We start from the raw sequence: 19402 nt of genomic DNA, 5'->3' as shown, positions 1-19402 counted from the left end.
CATTCCACTTTGAGGGGAATGCAAGAATGAATTTGGGCCTAAGTGCCAATTACAACACAGGAAATCCAAATGAAAGTTCTAGTTCATTAGGAATGAATCCTCAATTTTGCGTTCATTAAAGCAGTATTAAACCCAACACTGTAATATATTGAAGCTCATCAATCATTAGATGTGGTGGCTGCATTAGTCTCCTTTAAGTTTTTTTTTTTTATCTCCCCTGTTTTCACCTGATTATCTGGCCAGTAACACACCTCCTGTATTAGAATGCCCCCACTTGAGCTGAATAAGCACAGGGGGCACAGCAGACAGCAACATTGTCAGTCTGGGGGGGGTGTAGTGTTAAATGTACTAGCCGATTTAAATACACCAACACATTGAAGCCAAACTCTAGCTCACGCTTTATAAATCAGTTACCGCAAGGATTTTTTTTTTGTTTTGCATCATGTTAAGCACTCATGCCAGTGTCAGAGCTGGTTCACACTGGGGCAGCACGACTTCGGGGGCGACTCGGCAAGGCGTCCTGAAGACGACTTCAGAGGCGACTTGCAAAATGACTTCTGTATAGAAGTCAATGCAAGTCACCCCCAAAGTCGTACAAGAACCTTTTTCTAAGTCGGAGCGACTTGCGTCACTCCTATTAGAACGGTTCTATTGAATAGAATGGGACGCGACTTGTCAGGCGGCTGAGTCGCCGGACGAGTCGCCCCAGTGTGAACCGGGTCTTACATGGCATGTAAATAGATACATCTGGAAGAGAGCTTTTTTTTTTTTTTTTTTTCAAAAGAATGGACTCAGGCCTGGTTCACACCTGTGCGTTTTTTAGTGCATTTTTCAGAAACACCCTACAGTCCATTTAACATGATTTCCTATGGGACATGTTCACGTCTATGATTTTTTTCAGCTGCTACATTTTTGGAAAGGGTCAGGGACTTTAGATGCAAAAAAATAGTTCTTATTGAATACGGACGTCAAATTACTTGCACGCGTTCTAGCTACCAGACTCTCTTAAGTGATTGGAAAACGGATCCACCAAGACCAGGTCGGGGTTCATTCCTACCAGGTCAACAGCTAATATTAGAAGGCTTTTCCTTATTTTACAGGTGCCAGTGGATAATCTGGGGAGGTAGAGCCATTCCTTTCTTTAGACGCAGCCAAGCCTTTTGATAGCGTTGAATGGCCCCATCTCTGGGAGATTCTCTCTCGTTTTGGTTTGGGGGGGGGGGGGGGAGACTTTATTAATTTGGTACATGTCCTGTACTCTCATCCTAGGGCCAGATTGCATATTAACAATGTTCTCTCCACCCTTCCTTCTGCAGAGGTACTAAACAGGGATGTCCACCGTCTCCCCTTCCATTGGCCCTCGCAGCCAAACCATTGGCCATCTTAATCTGCAAGGACCCCAACATGGTGGGATTTCGCAGAGGATCTTTTGATAAGAACATTTCGCTTTACGCGGATGACACTCTGCATTATCTTGGCAACACAGCAGGCTCCTTGCAGACTTTGATAACTATCAACAAATTTGGTGAATGTTCCGGCTTCACAATAAATTGGTCTAAATCTATCCTTATACCCCTTGACCCACTAGAACCGCCTCTCCCGACTTGTGCCAAATCTCTGTCGCCAATTCTTTTAAAAACCTGGGGGTGGTGGTCTCTCCTGAGCCTACCCACTATCTCAAATTGAATCTTAGCCCCTTGCTGGACAGACAAATACTAAAACGCTTAAGTTGGTGTTTCCTCTGTCAGTAGTGGGCCGAGTCAATTTAATAAAAATGGTTTGTGCCCCGCAGCTTCCGTACATGTTCTACAATTTCCCAATGTGGGTATTTAACAAATATTTAAAAAAACAGTGTGTTTTTGGTTTAATAGACTTCAATAGAGAAGCCGCAAAAAAGCATGTAGTGCCGCAATTTGCATGTTTTAATCTGCTAAAACATAAGAAATGTGTGCAAAAAACGCACTGCAGAAACGTACTACAAAAAAAAAAAAACTGATCAAAAGCAAACTGGCTGGGTCACCAGATGAAAATAGAAGAAAACTAATGCAAAACATTACACCTAAGAACTGTTAAACTGCAATAGCATACATGTTTTCTTTTGGTTTTAATACTGCTTTAACACAGCAATAGATGGGATGTTAAATTCTGCAATCATTTGTTCAACAGGATAGTCTTTAAGGCAAGACTTGCAAAGCCAATAAGCGATTTCGAGTGGTAAAGAAATACATCAGTGTATATTTCATTGCTGAGGTTGCTAAGCGATACAGCGCCTTTAAAACAGAGGTCAGGGTAAATTGGCTACCCCCAACAAAGGCAGGATTACATGAAACCTTTGTGCAGTACTGGCTTTATATATATATATATATATATATATATATATATATATATATATACACACACATACAGGGGCGGACTGACAACTCATGGGGCCCGCGGGCAATAGAAGATTATGGGGCCCCTTGGCTTACAGATGGCCACCATGCCAGGAGGCAGTGCAGAGGCGGGGCAGCTAAAATCTCGGGATTTTCACATCAAAAGCATGTCGGTTTCGGACATATCAGGGACAGATCTAAAAAAAAACATAGATTTTTACATACTGTCCCTGGTTTTACCGAGCCTGGCAACCCTGATGGGCATATATATATATATATATATAGCGCAGTAAAAAGGAGATTTCAGCACCCCATTACAGCACCATTAAGAACAAAATTCCATGAGCAGCACAAATGACAAGCAGCTTCCTGATGCTGAACACATTTGGTTCCACTTTGTAGCCGAGTGCCACTATATACTGCAGCTGCTGTGGCTTAAATGTAACCAAATGTATACATGTGTCAAGAATCAGACTATTCATTGTTCAGCATTGTTTACTAGAGGGTATTCTGCTACACTGCAATGATGCAAAGCATTGAAAACTTCACATAATATAAAATACTGACAAGCACCATCAAATTCTCCCTCTGATCCCTTCATGACTGAGAAGACTGTATATATAGGGAATTAATTGTACATTGTATGAAAATCAGGTTCTTCTATAATGTAGAGACTGAAGGGACTTGGCAGGCAGCACAAACCACCATGACTAAAGTAAACCTTTCTAAGCTGCAGGCGACAAGGAAAAAAAAAAAAAAAGTGTCAAGGTGCCAGTGATACATAATCATTCTGATACAGAAGTGGTGATCACTCAAAAGAACACTCCAAAAGAACAAGGGTTACCTAGTTATGCCATTTCTATGCGATTTTTTTTTCTTTACCGGTGGCTAAATCGAATTTAGTAGTTGCAGAAAGGATCTAAAATTGAAACAAAGAAACGTACTTAACCACTTAAAGGAGTTCTCTGACCTAAAACTTTTAACCCCCGCTGTGCCCGGGCTGTAAAACTATACAAAATAAACTTTCACTTACCTGCCTATGATCCCCCGTTGTTCCGATATCGCCGTCCCGTTCTCCGGTCCCGGTCTCTTCCGCTTCCTGTGTGTCGGTGACTCATAGTGCGCTCAGCCTATCAGCGGCCGCAGCAATGTCCCGTCGCGGCCGCCGATAGGCTGAGCGCACTATGAGTCGGGGGTTAAAAGTTTTAGGTCAGAGAACTCCTTTAAGGACTGGAAGGATTTGCCCCCATAATGAACAGGCATTTTTTTTGCAATACGGCACTGCGTCGCTTTTACTCACAATTGCGCGGTCGTGCGACATTGTACCCCAACAAAATGTATGTCCTTTTTTCCCCCCACCGCAAATAAAGCTTTCTTTTGGTGGTATTTGATCACCTCTGCGGTTTTTAATTTTTGCGCTATAAACAAAAAAAAAGGACAATTTTGAAAAAAGAAAAAATTTTACTTTTTGCTATAATAAATATTAAAAAATAAAAATAAAAAAATAAAATAAAAAATGTCTATCAGTTTAGGCCAATATGTATTCTCTACATATTTTTGGTAAAGAAAAAAAAAAGGATATTGATTGGTTTGCGCAAAAGTTATAGCGTCTACAAAATAGGGGATATATTTATGGCATTTTTAATATTTACTAGTAATGGCGTCAACCTGCAATTTTTAGCGGGACTGCAGCATTGCGGGGGGCAGACTGGACACTTTTTGGGACCAGTGACATTTATACAGCGATTAGAGCTAAAAATAGCCACGATTACTGTATAATTGTCACTGGCAGGGAAGGGGTTAACACTAGGGGCGATCAAGGGGTTAAGTATTCCATAGGGAGGCGTTTCTAACTGTGGGGGGAGAGGGAGAGAGATTCTTGGACACTAGGAACAGCAGCTCTCTCTCTACTCCTGTCAGAATGGGTATCTGTTTGTTTACTTACACAGATCCTGATTCTGACTGTAGAGCGATCGTGGGTGGTCATCGCGGCTGCGCGTATCGGTGTAGCACGCGTGCCCCCCTATTGCTCTTAAAGTGGCCGACTTGCACCTATGGCGATTCACACATTAACTAAATTGCATAAAAATGGTCCTTTTATACTGCTGGAGTTTACATTTGGAAGAAATGTGTTTTCAATATTAATGAGAGGTCTGTAAATCAGAACATTTATCCTTATTTCTTCTACATTATCTTCTATATGGATCGATAACAGCAGTATGCCAAAAGCACAACCACTGTCAGCCTGTAAAATAGTACAGCTTTTAGTACCATGCCAAGTGAAAGGAGCTCATTTAAAAACATAAGTGGTACTACAATTATTATTATAAAAACAATTAGGGCCAGTTCACACCAGACGCAGTTCCATGAGCATTTTTTCTGCACAAAATGCATGCACATTGTTTTCCATGTATTCCAATGGCTCTAGTTCACACCATGCAGTCAGTTTCTGGTGCAGAAACCGACTGCATGGTGTGAACTAGAGCCATTGGAATACATGGAAAACAATGTGCATGCATTTTGTGCAGAAAAAATGCTCATGGAACTGCATCTGGTGTGAATTGGCCCTAATATTTAGCTTAGTGACATTTTCTGCACTTTGCACATCCTTATTCTTTACGCCATCTTACTAAATAAACCCAACAGTGAATGAATTCTTCCAGTCTGGATCCTGATGTGAGGCTCCTATACCAAGGTTAAGCAAGCCAATGACTATTGTGTCCAGATCCACAACATGTAAATATGAGGCTATAAGGTGCAATACGAACATCAGATGTGGCATCGTTTTTTGTAAAGCAGGCCACAGATTATGCGATTTTCTTTCCTGCATAAAAAAATAGCTTGATTCCCCCCATCAACACAACATTGAAACCCTCCTGCGGAGCCATTGTGTTCTTTCAGTGGGTGCAGCTATAGCAGTTGGCAGTAATCGCATGCTAAAAATCTGACATGCTGGTTGAACCCATGTAGATTGATGTATTGACTTGGGTTCAATCAGCCTGCCCATAGATGCTGAACCGGCAGAGATTCCATCCATTCATGGGCAGCTTAAGGCTGGGTTCATATGGTCTTCACGTGAGGCTCACAGCAGGGGTCTGGTGCGTCCCTGTTCTCCATTTTAGGGAAGATTAAGGCCTGAATTGTTGCCTGAATTTGGATCTAAAACAAAGCCAAAGATGCACGTCGCTCCGCAGCCAGCATGGAGCTGTGTGAACCGGCTCCATAGAGAGCCAGTCACAATCTCCTAACATGTGAATTGAATGTTGGGAAACTCGCATCCAATTTGCACTAGTGTGAACCCAGCCTAAGTGTCAAACATCCAGAACACTAAAGATACCTGTTCTTTTGCTGATAAATCTGGTGTTGCTTTTTATTACAAGCTGGTAAAGTCCTTTTATATGTAATGGCTATGCTTTCTCACTTCGGAGCAAGCAGTTATGTATTCACTTTCTAGCCAAATGTAATCATTTAAGCTCCTGCATGTGAAATATAAAAGCTGAACCCCCAGGCACACCAGAAAGGCTGGCAGTCACAAATGGCATTTCAGCTTTAGTATTGCCGGGTTTTTATTCTGGCACACCCTCGCCCTTCTTTACCTCCATAGAAATCACTGGGTGTCAATGCGCTTTCAGTTTCCTGGACCTTTTTTGTATAACAAGGTCTGAAGGACACACCCACAGGTTTTTTTTTTTGTACTGATACACATCATCACATCAAATGCACCAAAAGGATACGTTTCTAGGTGTACATGTGTGTACATAGTACATACCCTGAATTACCCAGATCATTTGAATGATTGAGCTTACCTAATAGCGCCAAGGTGTTTCTTTCATAGCCTAAAAAATAAAAAAAAATAAAAAAAAAATCCAGCCCACAAAAATGCCTACCGGTATATACCATCCACAAAGCAGAGCCACAATATTGAATGCCAGGAGTTGTTGTATCGCATGGAATATAAGTATTAATATTTACGTTAACACACATTTTCTACAAAGAGGTGCATGTACAGCAACTGTGGGGGGCCAGCGTGGATATATGAAACAATGATTAAAAACCTAAGGATTTCATTTCTTGCTAATCAAAGCTGATTTCAGAGCTCTTTGCGACATGATTTCAGGATTATTTTTTTTAGTTGGCCTCAGGTATTCCATACAACTAATTTTATCGAACTAAAATCGGTATTAATTTGACAGCGTTAACCATAAAAATATTTTAGCTAAAGTTTGAATGAAAAAAACAAAATAAAGGATATATCTGAAGAATAAGAAGATGGCGAGTGTAGATCACAAAATGCCGAGGAGATTTCACTTTGTTCAGTATTACAGTAGGGACACTACGTGGCGTCCTTCACTCAATTCACAGTTCGTAATGTGTTGGTGCACCTCTATGCATTCTAACAGGAGACTGCTTTGTAAACAGAGACATAGCCACTGCTACAAACACCATGGGTGTAAATGGCCAATTGCCTTCTTGTGTCCCTGAAGCCTGCTTCCAGGGCTTCTTGCTTAAAGGATCATTTGTAGGATCAACTAAACCACCTATGACTGTACTGAGGTGTGCCAATAAAGTAATTGCTACATTTTACTTTACTACAATAGGTATATTGGGCAAAATGAAAACCACATGCATTGCGGTACAGGCTGACAAATAGCCGTGTTGAAAAAAAAAAAAAAAAAAAAAACACATAATGGCTACAGTACAAAGTTTCTGGGACACCCATCATACAGCTCTAACCCCACCAATGAAATGCAGGGAAGTCTAGGGCTGTTAGGAATTACACAAATGGCTTTATCAGTAGTGGTGGTGGCGGCGGCAAACGAGGGGAGAAGCTCATGTTTCCAATGTAGAATTGGCCGTGCCATAGGAAAGCATGCGACAAACCTTTTAGAAAAAAATAATAATAATAATATGATGCTACTTTGCTTCGGTTTCCTAATTCCCATGCATACGGGTTCATCTCTGTACATAACAAAATATATTTATATATTTATATTCAATAATGCCATGTTAAGGAAAGTTTCATATATCAATCAAAAATACAGAATGTATATATTTGCAAATCAACACCTTCTGTATTTTATACATCAAGCTGCAATATTGTACCATTGAGGTTTGTTCACACTATAATCCCCCCTTCCCAAAATAATATACATAAAAGACAAAAGAAACCAGTTTAGAATTAGAATATCAGACATGCCAAAGAATATAATGGAAGGGCCCTTCTTTTTTATCTCGTGTAGATAATAGTGTCACATGAAACATCCCCCCCATCTCCTATACTCAATGTCAGGTTCTGCAAGTAGAGGACAGCATAGTACAATATTAGACAGTTGTGTCACACTGCTGTCCAGGGTTTCCATGTGCAGGGCAAGTGAAGTAATGGAAGACCCATATAGTGCAATGTGCAGTACAAACATCCCATGTACAGTAATTCTGGTTGTTTCCGTGCATACACAGCGCTGCCAAAACACTGCTATGTCTGTTGGATTTTCTATGCTTAAACTCTCTACATGACAATAAGCCCGGAGGGGGAAAAACAAATAAAATAAAAACCTAAAAACAAAAAACAACAAGGCATGAAAATACAGCTTTAAAAACAAAAATGGTATAAACTCCACTGTTCAGGATACATTAGTAAAATACAGCAGTATACAACTGATTTGGGTGACAGGAAGTAGTACCATGTCAGCAACAAATTTATCCCTGAATTTCCTCATCTTCAAAAATGAAAAAAGTAAGTTATAACGGAAATTAAAGTGATCGTGACACAGTTTCTCCACGTAAAAGAGGCGGCAGTAGAAATTTGTATAAGGTTGACTGTTAGCTTAGATGAATGTCTAGCAGAGGATTTCTGCAACTAAAATGAAGAAATGGGACACTCAATGAGAGTTTTACAATTAAGATTTGCAAAAAAGACAAAAAAAAAATGTAATTCAACACCAAAGAAAGAAATAAACAGCATGGAGATGGTTTGCTTGTTCACAGCTGGTGAGGGGTGCGATGCAAGGCAAACTGCACCAGCTATGAAAACGGTTGACACGCACGCCGCTGCATAACTACACAGTGTTCACAAGAAATGTATTGTACTCTTCCGTCTACGTTCCCATTCCATGCAGAAGGTTTTGCATACTTAAGCATGAGGGGGAGAAAAGATCTTAGAAGGACCTTTGCAGGGGTTAAAGGATTTCTGCTAACAGTCTTCGTTATGTAAGGAAAATTGACGCAGGTTTCATGAAAAGGTCTTAAACTGTAAACAGTATCACTGTCCACTTGCTGACAGTAGTTTTGGCAAAGGGTTTCATTTTTAGGGTCTTTTGTCAGTTCCTGGACCTGTAAAAAGAGTAAAACATAATTAAAAAACAGGTTTAGCCTTAAAGATACTATGCTTGCTTAACAAGTACCGTATATACTCGAGTATAAGCCGAGTTTTTCTGCACATTTTTTTGTGCTAAAAATGCCCCCCTCGGCTTATACTTGAGGCACCTTTTTGCGCCTGATCTCCTGGGATTTGGGGACCCAATACCGGCCGGCCGTAGCTCACCTGGACCCCAAACTTGGCACACATATAGCCCCACTCTTCCTCTACAAGTGTGCGAAGATTGTTGTTCGGGGGACCTACGGTCGGGGAGCACCGCATTTTCAAAGCTGGGCACCCCCTCTATATACTCCCATGTTAAACGTAAGTTTAGTCATGGACACAGTGAGGCATGGACACAGTGAGGCATGGACACAGTGAGGCATGGACACAGTGAGGCATGGACACAGTAAGGCCTGCACATGGACACAGTAAGGCATGGACACAGTAAGGCCTGCACATGGACACAGTAAGGCATGGACACAGTAAGGCCTGCACATGGACACAGTAAGGCATGGACACAGTGAGGCATGGACATGGACACCCTAGGCTTATACTCGGGTCAATAAATTTTTCCATTTTTTTGTGGTAAAATTAGGTGCCTCGGCTTATATTCGGGTCGGCTTATACTCAAGTATATACAGTATTTAGACTAAAGAGCAGATTGATAAAACCTGGAAATTAGTGAGATAGATAGATATATGCATACACACACACACGCACACAATCTCACAAAAGTGAGTACACCCCTCACATTAGACAACACTGAAGAAATTACACTTTTCTACAATGTAAAGTAGTGAGTGTACAGCTTGTATAACAGTGTAAATTTGCTGTCCCTTCAAAATAACTCAACAGACAGCCATTAATGTCTAAACCACTGGCAACAAAAGTGAGTACACCCCTAAGTGGGTGTCACTATTTTTGTGTGGCCACCATTATTTTCCAGCACTGCCTTAACCCTCTTGGGCATGGAGTTCACCAGAGCTTCACAGGTTGCCACTGGAGTCCTCTTCCACGACGACATCATGGAGCTGGTGAATGACCTTGTGCTCCTCCACCTTCCATTTGAGGATGCCCCACAGATGCTCAATAGGGTTTAGGTCTGGAGACATGCTTGGCCAGTCCATCACCTTTACCCTTAGATACTTTAGCAAGGCAGTGGTCGTCTTAAAGGTGCGTTTGGGGTCATCATGTTGAAATACTGGCCTGCGGTCCAGTCTCCAAAAAAAGGGGATCATGCTCTGCTTTACAATGTCAAAATACATTGTTGGCATTCATGGTTCTCTCAATGATCTGTAGCTCCCCAGTGCCAGACAGGCAGCACTCATGTAGCCCCAGACCATGACACTCCCCACCACCATGCTCGATTGTAGGCAAGACACACGTGTCTTTGTACTCCTCACCTGGTTGCCACCACACACGCTTGACACCATCTGAACCAAACAAGTTTATCTTGGTCTCATCAGACCACAGGACATGGTTCCAGTAATCCATGTCCTTAGTCTGCTTGTTTTCAGCAAACTGCTTGCAGGCTTTCTCGTGCATCATCTTTAGAAGACGCTTCCTTTTGGAACACAATGCACTCAATTCCCTAAGCTACATTTACCGCTTTAATTCACAAAAACAAGCGCTATTAAAACCCTGCAATGGCTTTAAAAGAGAAGTAGGGGTTGTTTTTTTGGGGATATTCATACTTACCTGGGTGGATGCAGCATCAGAGCGATGCTGCAGCTGTTCCCCAGCATCTCTGCACTGGGAACTGAGCCACCAAACATTGCTCTCAGCAAAAATTGGGAAGAACGAAAAACTGGACAGCCGCACTCCAAAATCACTTAAAAATCACTTAAAAAAGGGATGTCTTTTATTTCAACTGTACATACAGTCACTGCAAACCAACAACATTCAGTATGGCCGACGCGTTTCGCACTGGCAGTCAGTGCTTAGTCATTGCTCTCACCTCCCCGAAGGAGAGCTGCCGTCAGTCAGCATCTCTCCTGCTCTGCTCCTCCATGCTCATTGAAATGCTGAGCTGTGTAGGGGCAGGCAGCTGGCGGATACAGACTTCCTAAGTCAGGATGATGCGCTGCCTCAACTGATTGCAGTGACGTCAACAGAGAGCGGACTTCAGACCGATCTCCGCTGAAAACGGGTCACAGGGGTGCAAAACGAATTGCACTCCAGTGGCTCAGAGGAGAAGCCCAGCCTTCAAAGCACAGGATGGGCTTCTCCTTTAAGTGATGCAGTATTTTACTAGTGAAAACTTGTGGTATATTTACACCGGGCAGCATCCTTAACAAGGAGAGCATAGCTGGATGTTAAGGAGCCAACATCCACCACATCCTTATGCCCGGTACACACGATCCGATTATCGGACGAATGATCGTTCGTTTTTTTTTGTATGCTAATCTCACGTCGAATCTGATGAGTTTACTAAAGTCACGAAAATTCTCGTACGGCAGAATAAAAAAAATCGGAAGTGATGTCATGTGTTGTAATGCATTTGTATTGCATTTTCGAACGACAGCTGTGCTGATTAAACGAAAATCGTACGATCTGGCATTGTACGAAAAAAAATTCCGTGCATGTCCGATGGAATAAAATCGGATGAACTGTCCTGATCGTCTCTCGGAAGCTCTGTACTAACGATCCGATTATCGTACGATCGATTCGAAAGCGGCATTTTTCGTACGATTTTCGGATCGTGTGTACGGGGCATTAGTGTGTGTGTGTCTCTGTGGCTCCATCCCTACTAGGCCCTTTGGGTCTGGTATGGACTTTGCGAGGAGCAGCACGCCATTTTTTTTTAAACAGTGGGGGATGCCACCTCCATAATTCATACCAGACCCTTATCCAAGCATGAAGCCCAGGACCCATGCTTGCCCCCCCCCCCCCCCAAAATCATACCAGGCCACATGCCATCAAAGCACACCGCCCCCTATGTTGAGGAGGTCAGAGGTTTGTCTGGGACATTTTAGACAGGAAAGACTTGACAAGACCATGATGGACAACCTAGGAATAAGCTTGTCCATCCTTCCTCAATGTTTTTCTTCCCCTCACCTTTCCCTTCTATCCCATAAAATCTGAAAAAGAAACTAACCAAGACTGCAAGAGAAAGTCGAAGTAGTTTTTCAACACTTATTTTTGTAAAAACGTATTCTTGTAAAAATGTATTTCAATTCAGTCTCTAAGCCCGTACACGTAGTTTTTTTTTTTTTTTTTAATCTTGCGATCTCTTCCGGAAGAGCTATATAAAAGAAAATTAAACAAAAATGATCTTGGTTAACAGCATGGTAACTCGTGCTGCAGCATAGTCAGAAAAACGTGCTGCAGCTTTTCGGTCCTGAGGCACTTGATGACACAAGGAGCCAACTATTCAAATAATCATTTTCGTTACCAAGGACCTATTATTATAGCTGTGCACAAACAAGTGTCCCACCTGCTGGCCAGACCATACAAGAGAAGGCAGTGTCGATTACATCCAACATCTGTCACTGCTGAAACATGGCAGAGATGAATACTAACAGTGTGGGTGGAGTACAGATTTTGCCTTTACAAAGCTAGACAGAGAAGGTAAATCATTCACCTATGACAAGTGCAATCCCCTGAGCAATATTTACAAAAGAATAATGCTTTCTTGTGCTGTAACTGTCAAAGCACACATTACCAACCATCAAGGTTGCTGCAGTGTTGAAAATAGAGCAAATATATTCTTGGCTTGGAACTAGATTTCACAAACCACCTTGATTTTTTTTTCTTTCTTAAAAAAGGAGAAAAAAAAATAAAAAATCAAAGCGCACTTTTTACAGAAAGATGATCAAATGTAGATCCGTGTAAAATGATTTACAACATATGGCAAAAATTGCAAGCAGAGAAGTCGTATTGGCATTTGGGCATTTCCCTACACACAAAGCTTGCTGTCAGATAAAATTAGCTTACTTGCTAATAAAGTAAACCAGAAACAGTCCAGATATGGAAACAAAATTCAATTTGGGCAGCACTGTACATGTATCATAGCTGACGCTCAATAGATACTAAACATTTTCTAGTGCTCATCTAGCTTAGCAGTGGTGCCCCCCCTGATAGATTATTCCTCACTACTTACCCTATCCAGGTCGCAAGCAGCTTCCCTGCCGCTCGTCCTCGGCAGCTTCCCAGCTGCTTCTCCCACGGCACTTCTCCTTCCGGCCAATCAGGTCTCAAGACCCACTTCCTGATTGGCCGGGGAGGAGAAGCAGGAAGACCATAGCGAATATTATTTTGCCAATAGCACACAAGTAGGTGGGCTCGAGGCCTCAGGCTCTGATCATGTGCTTCCAAAAAAATAAATCCCACAGAAATCCATGCATCCTTGCATGGAGATTAAGGGAGGGGGGGCGCATGGAGATTAAGGGAGGGGGGGCGCATGCTCAGAAGCAAGTTATGAGAAGGAAAATTTGAATAATCAAGCCCAAAGGATGGCGCCATTCGAATCGAGCTTCCCCTTTATAGTGCCGTCGTATGTGTTGTACGTCACCGCGCTTTGCTAGAGCATTTTTTATCACGATTGTGTGTATGCAAGGCAGGCTTGAGAGGAATCACGTTGAGAAAAACTTCCCCGTGACATGAAAAACGGTCGTGTGTACGCGGCATTAGAGGATACCAGAATGAAACTTAAAGTGGTCCATACACCCAGTGAAGTGAACAGCCTCAGATGATACACAGATGAACCAAATCTCCCTACATAGGTTTTACATGTATATCTGCTGTCTTCACATTTATATACTGTTTAGAAAGTTCAGATCGTGTTAGGTTTTCTCTTCCTGTTTAAGGGCCGATTCACACTGCTGCGTGGTGCACAATCGCATGTGATTCGCACTGCACATCACATGCAATGTGATTTTTAGCCATACAGATACTATGGCTGAAATCGCATTGCATTCGGACTAAACTCGCACAGTTCCCGCATCGCACTAGTGTGAACCGACTAACACAGAGTGTGATGTCTGGGCATACAGCCAAAATAGCTAAAATTGCTGATTGGAGGAAAGGCACACACCCCCTCTCCACATAGGCAGAGACTCTCAGAAGTGTTTTGTAACAGGACCAGCTGCCTGCTAATTTATAGTAACCTCCCCAGACAGAAATTTCAGGTAGCTTATCTAATGTGTCTGAGAATTTGTCAGGAGTTATCAGGCTGATAACAGAGGAATGTGTCAGGAGAGAGCTATGGGAAAATACTGCAGATATATGTGCCCAGTTCAAATTTCATGAATTGGGTTTACATCCACTTTAATGTTGAAGACAAGATGAAACCCATTTGCTAAACCTACTTCCACCCCCATTCTAGGCCTAGTCTATCTAGCCCTGTAAGGAAAAGATCACTATACTTGCCTATTCTGAAGCCGCTTGGGTCCTGTCCCAGGCTGAATGGTCAGCGGCAGCTTCAGTATGTAGGAGAGGCAGCTGAAAATGGAAGCCCCATAGTAAGTCTATGGGTGACGTCACTTCCCAGTCGTTGTTGGCTTTCTCCTGAACACAGAAGGCGCCACGGGAGAGTAGACCGGAGCAGGTCCAGAATAGGCAATTATAGCGATCTTTTCTTTACAGGGTTAGATAGATTAGGCTTAAAAACGGAGGTTGGAGTAGGTTTAGCTTTTACTTCCACTTTATGAGTGTCGAGCCTCATTCTTGTTTTTTTATAAGAATATGAGAGGAAAGAGCAGGAAGGGTGCACCTGGTTTGAGAAAGAGTGCAGTGCATACAGTCTCTGAAGGAATGCAGCAGTTTACTGAGGCTGGTAAAGGTGTCAGCTTGACAGCTCGTCTTTATAAAGGCAGCAAGTGAGCTAAAGCAGGGGTTGACAAATTTGCTTGGAATCTAGGAGCCAGCTAAAAAAGTTAGGAGCCAGAAAATGCACCCCGTCCCGACGAGCTTGCGCGCAGAAGCGAACACATACGTGAACAGCGCCCGCATATATAAACGGTGTTCAAACCACACATGTGAGGTATCACCGCGATTGGTAGAGCGAGAGCAATAATTCTAGCCCTAGACCTCCTCTGTAACTCAAAACATGCAACCTGTAGATTTTTTTAAACGTCGCCTATGAAGATTTTAAAGGGTAAAAGTTTGTCGGCATTCCACGAGCGGACGCAATTTTGAAGCGTGACATGTTGGGTATGAATTTACTCGGCGTAACATTATCTTTCATAATATTAAAAACAATGGGGATAACTTTACTGTTGTCTTATTTTTTAATTAAAAAAAGTGTAATTTTTTCCCAAAAAAGTGCGCTTGTAAGACCGCTGCGCAAATACGGCATGACAGAAAGTATTGCAACGATCGCCATTTTATTCTCTAGGGTGTTAGGATAAAAATATATATAATGTTTGGGGGTTCTAAATAGAGGGAAGAAGATGGCAGTGAAAATAGTGAAAAATTACATTAGAATTGCTGTTTAAAGCGGTAGTTCACCCACCCCCGACACATTTTACCATCGAGACAGGCATTGTAGCGCGAGCTACAGTATGCCTGTCCCGATTTTTTTAACCCCGTACTCACCTTGTAGTCGTCCATCGTAGATTCCGGCTCCCGCGGGGAATGGGCGTGCCTATGGAGAGGGAGGATGATTGACGGCCGGCCCTGGCACGTCACTCTCCCCGAAGACAGCCGGAGTAGGTCTCGGCTCTTCACGGCGCCTGCGCACAGGCTATGCGCACGCGCCGTGAAGACCAAGCCTATTTCGGCTATTTCCGGAGAAGCGTGACGCGCCAGAGCCGGCCGTCAATCATCCTCCGTCTCCATAGGCACGCCCATTCCCCGGAATCTTCGATGGACGACTACAAGGTGAGTACGGCGGTAAAAAATTCGGGACAGGCATACTGTAGCTCGCGCTACAATGCCTGATTTTAAGGTAAAATAAAAAAAAAAAAAAATTTTCCCGTCGATAGGGTGAACCCCCGCTTTAACTTGTAATGCTTAACTTGTAATACCAACGGCCACCACCAGATGGCGCCAGCTTACACATCTGGTGGTAATGACTTGTAATACCAACGGCTCACCACCAGATGGCGCCAGCTCACAAAAAAAGTTTTTTTTTTTTTGCCCCCCTTCCAAGCCAAGTCGCCAGGACCCTATTTCTAGTCGCCATGGCGACCTGGCGCCCAAGATTTGTCTAGCCCTGAGCTAAAGTGCTGTCCTGGTTTTGGATGAATGAACTTCATGTATGCTGGAGCATCATCCACCGAAGGATGGTAAGAATTCTACCAACACCCTGCTTCGTTTACTCTGGTGGTTTCTATTGCTTGACATCCTGGAGATCAGACCTTAAAGGGGTTGTAAAGGTTTGTTTTTTATTTCCTAAATAGGTTCCTTTAAGCTAGTGCATTGTTCGTTCACCTACCTTTTCCTTCTATTTCCCTTCTAAATGTTTTTTTTCTTTGTCTGAATTTCTCACTTCCTGTTTCTCCTTAGTAAGCTTGCCCCCATCATCCGAACGGTGGTTAGTCAGCCAGAACAGCTTACTGAGGAGGAACAGGAAGTGAGAAATTCAGACAAAGAAAACAAAGAAAAAAATAATATTTAGAAGGAAAATCTAAGGAAAAGGTAAGTGAACCAACAATGCACTAGCTTAAGGACCGGTTCACACTGGGGCGACTCATCGGGCGACTCAGCCGCCTGACAAGTTGCATCCCATTCTATTCACCAGAACCGTTTTAATAGGAGCGACGCAAGTCGCTCTGACTTAGAAAAAGGTTCTTGTACGACTTTGGGGGCGACTTGCATTGACTTCTATACAGAAGTCATTTTGCAAGTCGTCTTCCGGACGCCTTGCCAAGTCGCCCCTGAAGTCGTGCCGCCCCAGTGTGAACCGGCTCTAAAGGAACCTATTTAGAAAATAAAAAATTAACCTTTACAACCCCTTTAACCACTTAAGGACCGCCTCCTGCACATTTATGTCGGCAGAATGGCACGGCTGGGAACATGCACGTACAGGTATGTCCTGTGCTAGTACCCAGCCGTGGGTCGCGGCCGCGCTCCGGGACCACAGGACCCGATCGCCGCAGAGTCCTGCGATCGCTCCCCGGAGCTGAAGAACGGGGAGAGCTATGTGTAAACACAGCTTCCCCGTTCTTCACTGTGGCGGCGGCACCGATCGTGTGATCCCTTTTACAGGGATACACAATCGATGACATCACACCTACAGCCACACCCCCCTACAGTTGTAAACACACATGAGGTCACACATAACCCCATCAGCGCCCCCTGTGGTTAACTCCCAAACTGCAACCGTCATTTTCACAGTAAACAATGCATTTTAAATGCATTTTTTGCTGTGAAAATGACAATGGTCCCAAAAATGTGTCCGAAGTGTCCGCCATAATGTCGCAGTCACAAAAAAAAAAAAAAAAAATCGCTGATCGCCGCCATTAGTAGTAAAAATAAAATAACTAATAAAAATGCAATAAAACTATCCCCTATTTGTAAACGCTATAAATTTTGTGCAAACCAACCGATAAACGCTTATTGTGATTTTTTTTACCAAAAATAGGTAGAAGAATACGTATCGGCCTAAACTGAGAAAAAAAATGTTTTTTATATATTTTTGGGGGATATTCATTATAACAAAAAGTAAAAAATATAGATTTTTTTCCCAAAATTGTCGCTCTATTTTTGTTTATAGCGCAAAAAATAAAAACCGCAGAGGTGATCAAATACCACCAAAAGAAAGCTCTATTTGTGGGAAAAAAAGGACGCCAATTTTGTTTGGGAGCCACGTCGCACGACTGCACAATTGTCTGTTAAAAGCGACGCAGTGCCGAATCGCAAAACCTGGCCGGGTCCTTTAGCTGCATTTTGGTCCGGGTCTTAAGTGGTTAAACACATTAAAGAGTTTAAAGAAATTTATTATCATTGACATAGCTTGGTTGAACTTTTTCAGGACTGTAGGGAACGACTTTTGTGCAATTTAGAATAACATTTTAACATTCTTTCGAATGTTGGCATATTGTAGAGACGACATGTTGCACATTTGTACAGCCAACGTGACACAAACAGGCAACAGTAACACTCCTATGTAAGAAAAATAAAAAATGAATTGATGTTTAAAGTTCTAAATTCTGCAATTGGATAATCCATGCAACATTTAATTGTGTAAAAACAGAATGGTACGTAAAGCAGTAACAGGCGAATCAAGGCAGGGTTGTCCTCACAGGAATCAGATCTCTAGCGAAATAGGCAAGTAGCCGTTGGTGGTGTGTTATCAGAGAACATCATCTCGTTTTATCAGCAAAAATACTACATGTACACAACAGATGTCTGGGGCACATACATTGCAGCATTTGTGCATAACATTAGGGGCGCAAGATGATTTGGGGACATTCTGTAAAGACATTTTACTACTCCAACTACACTGGTAGTATTTAAAATGAATGCAATGATCTTTTTAATGAATACACCAATTCTTCTTTTTTTTTTTTTTTTTTTTATACGCTTCCAAAGTTCTGCATTATTTGCAACACAATCAGCACTGTCTCATGTATTCACAATACCCGCTATAGAATTATAGGATTTGTAGCAATTGCTTCATTGTTTAAAAAAAAAAAAAAGTAACGTAACATAGCTCCGTCTACAAAGCGTCTGGTTGTTGACTATAGATTGATTATTTCGATTAGAAAAAAAAAATTGCTTTTTTTAAATCGATGCGTGTATGGCCACCATTACACAGCACACCCCATTCTGGCAGTTCTGCAATTCAGTAACACATACAGGTCCCCTAATCAATTCCCACCCGGTGTCTTCATAGTAAAAGCAGACACAACCGTTTTTCATGCCGAGAAAAATTAAATTTTTTAAATTGGTCGGTGTGTAGGCTCCAGAGCATTTTTCTCGACGAGAAAAATGGTCATTAAAAATTTAGAACCTGCTCTATTTTTTCTCATCGTTTTTCACTTCGTCGTTTTTCTCGTCATAAAAAAACGGTCTTGTGTACGCTTTAACGACGGGGAAAAAACCGTGCATGCTCAGAAGCAAGTTATGAGAAGGGAAATTTTCATAATCAGCCCAAAGGGTGGCGCCATTTGAATGGAACTCCCCCTATACAGTTCCGTCGTACGTGTTGTACGTCACTGCGCTTTGCTCGAGCATTTTTATCACGATCGTGTGTGAGAGGGCAGGCTTGAGAGGAATCATGTCGAGAAAAACTTTGTTTTTTTTTTCCATGACATTAATAACGGTGGTGTGTACGCAGCATGAAGACCGCATTTGTCACTCTGCTCACGCCAGTACATACTCTAAGGCCTCGTACAGACGAGGGGATCTCCGCTGGAAACGGTCCGCCGGACTGTTTCCAGCGGAGATTCCTCCTCCGGATTTTGATCCGATGGCTTGTACACACCATCGGATCAAAATCCGCGCGGAATACATCCGCGGTGACGTGTCGCGCCGTCGCCGCTGGAAGGTAAGTACTTCCACGCATGCGTCGAATCATTACGACGCATGCGAGGGAGGGGAGCGGACGGATTGATCCGGTGAGTCTGTACAGACGACCGGATCAATCCGCTGGACACGATTCAAGCGGATAGATTTCTTAGCATGCTAAGAAATTTCTATCCGCTTGAAATCGATCGGCCCGAGGAATCTCCGCGGATAAATAGCTGCTAGGCCGTACAGACGACCGGATTTGTCCACTGGAACT

At 42.6% G+C, this 19402-nt stretch overlaps 1 protein-coding gene across 1 annotated transcript in view; it reads right to left on the bottom strand.

Annotated features, from left to right (window-relative positions):
* Window positions 1-6053: 6053 nt before the first annotated feature.
* The window catches only part of FOXO3 (forkhead box O3), a 113119-nt gene continuing 99770 nt past the window's right edge, over window positions 6054-19402 (bottom strand). The window contains exon 3 of the mRNA XM_040350206.1: window positions 6054-8702. The gene's annotated coding sequence lies outside the window, so the exon portion shown is untranslated. The remainder of the gene's footprint in view (window positions 8703-19402) is intronic.

The sequence above is a fragment of the Rana temporaria genome, chromosome 4 (assembly GCF_905171775.1).
Source record: "Rana temporaria chromosome 4, aRanTem1.1, whole genome shotgun sequence".
NCBI lineage: Eukaryota > Metazoa > Chordata > Amphibia > Anura > Ranidae > Rana > Rana temporaria.
The sequence above is the reverse complement of the archived record's forward strand: the minus strand, read 5'-3'. Positions and strand labels throughout refer to the sequence as shown.